We start from the raw sequence: 2,208 nt of genomic DNA on the forward strand, positions 1-2,208 counted from the left end.
AGAGGCCGGCAGTGTGACAGGGGAGAGAATGGCACCTGGAGAGGCCGGCAGTGTGACAGGCGCCCGCGCGGCTGTGTCTGGCTCCTCCCTTCTCACGCTGTCGTACTCGCAAGATCCTTTCTCGCGTCGGACTAAGTCTACCCGTTACAAAAAGCAGGGAAAAAGCTCTTTCCAATGCGCCCTTGTAAAAAAACGGGGGGAAACAATTCCCTTTATAACGTATCAAAACTTTCTGGCACCTGACTGGAAACGTGTTAGGATGTCTGTGACTTATAACTTTGAGTTAGAGAAATAGCAAAAATTCAACAAATTTTCAGGAAACGTTGTATGACAGAGATGGAGCCCGAGAGAGGTCGGGAGAACGAACGGTCACGCACACGAGCCTCCGGCAGGCAGACGAGTTCTCACAGCACCGCACGGCTCCCCTCAGCTTGAAATGACCCCGAAACGACGACGACGACGACAAACTGGAGACGTTCTGTGCTTGCGAACGTGACCGGGGAGGTGGTCAGCAGAACTTCAGTCAGCCGCCGAGGGCCCGGCCCAGTCTGAGGGACGCCCCTGGCCGGCAGCACGACCGGGTCCCTCTGCAGAAGGGCTGCTTTAGGGACTCCCCGTGCCACGCCGGGTCGGCCCGCGCCCCAGGCAGCTGCGGGGGCCGCGTCTGCGTGCGAACTCTGGACCCTCCCGAGGCCGCTGCACGCGTCCCCTCCGGTTTGCGGTCACTGCGATGCGTGCCCGACGCTTCTGGGACTTGCGGACCGGATCACGGCCGAGAGCCCGCACGGCGGCCATGTGTGCGCCCACCCGCGTCCTCCGTGCCGTCCCAACACCGGCTTTCCGTCTGGCGTCTGCTACGGTCGCGCTGCGGCGGCCTCCGCCTCAGTCCGCCCCGCGCTCTCGGCGCCCGGACGGCAGCTCCACTGGTTTCTGACATACGAGCGAATTATTCTCTCTACCGTGGTTGAGGGATCCACAGCCACACTTCTATTTGACTCAATGCTAAAGAATTTCTCGACTCAAATGTTTTGCTAAAATCATTACTTTAGAAAATTCAAAAATTCTATAAGACCTCAACTCTCATGCTCTTATTTGGGGGAAAGAAACCAAAACCGTTTCTAGCCCAGCGCCCCTCGGCCAGTTTAAGCGAAGCCAAGGTCTGTCTTCTGAGCTGGGGCTGCGACGGACTGTGCCTCAGTTTCCTGTTTCTCTGGATACCGCAGGGAGCCGAGCCAGGGGCCGGTGGTGCCGGCCACGGCTGGGAGCGGAGCTGGGAGCGGGCGCCAGCGCAGTGCCCACCTCCCCTCTCCAGTTCTCAGGGCAGGTGCCCAGGGCCCCTGAGGCAGCAGAGGCCGATCCCAGCTCTGGCCCCGTCCGGTGGATGAAGGGCCTTGGGGGAGTGAGGCCGCCTTTCTCCGTAACACGCCGCTGCGGGGCTCGGTGCACGGAGGCGGGCCCGCTGCGCTTCCTACAGTGAGACCAGTGACCTGCCACGGAGAGAACGGACCGAGCCCATGGGCCGCGGGGTCAGCGCTCACCCAGCCGGGAATACGAACCACGCGCTCCCATCACAGTTGAAAACGAGCAAAAGATTTTAAAATTAAGTATTTGCAATGATAAACATTATAATACAAAAACAGACACTTAACAACCGAGGTAATTCGGTGGACACATCCACTCTAGGTTTTCATTCTGCACTTACACACGCATCTGCATGTGTGTGCACTTGCTTTCTCTTCCTCGGCAGAAGCAGGATTCTCCCGTGTCTGTGTACGCCCTGCTTCTGAACCTGTTCCCACGCCACGCCGCGGGGACTTCTCTGCGTGCCAACACAGAGCTCTCATCCAGCCCGTGACACAGCCTGCCACGTGGCCGGGGTGCTCATGTCCTCGACCCACACCCGCTGGAAGGCGTTGAGGTTATCTCCTCTTTGTTTTTGCTTTTATATGCAATACACAACATTCTGCACAAATCATTTTTGCAAATTCATCTATTTTCTCTTTCAAATTCTTATTATTGTAAATCACAGCATAATAAAAGAGACATGTGCAGACTATAAACGTGCAACTGGACTTGATAAAGCAGCCACCACCGAGGCTGCGGCGTGGACCACGCCAGCACCCCACAAGTGCCCTCGTAAAACGCTCACTCTGACTTCGCGAAGTGCCATCATCCTGACAGTGGTGACGCTTCCTGACCCTTCCTTGT

General features: G+C 57.2%; 1 protein-coding gene and 1 long non-coding RNA gene across 3 annotated transcripts in view; both read right to left on the minus strand.

The window, feature by feature from the left end:
- LOC111742275 overlaps positions 1-1,501 on the minus strand; it is a 7,771-nt gene extending 6,270 nt beyond the window's left edge. The window contains exon 1 of the long non-coding RNA XR_002781244.1: positions 36-1,501. This is a non-coding gene — a long non-coding RNA (uncharacterized LOC111742275). The remainder of the gene's footprint in view (positions 1-35) is intronic.
- The window catches only part of GNA12 (G protein subunit alpha 12), a 76,664-nt gene that overhangs the window by 22,810 nt on the left and 51,646 nt on the right, over positions 1-2,208 (minus strand). The gene's annotated exons all lie outside the window — the stretch shown is intronic.

Source organism: Pteropus vampyrus, unplaced genomic scaffold (genome assembly GCF_000151845.1).
Source record: "Pteropus vampyrus isolate Shadow unplaced genomic scaffold, Pvam_2.0 Scaffold90, whole genome shotgun sequence".
Classification (NCBI taxonomy): Eukaryota; Metazoa; Chordata; class Mammalia; order Chiroptera; family Pteropodidae; genus Pteropus; species Pteropus vampyrus.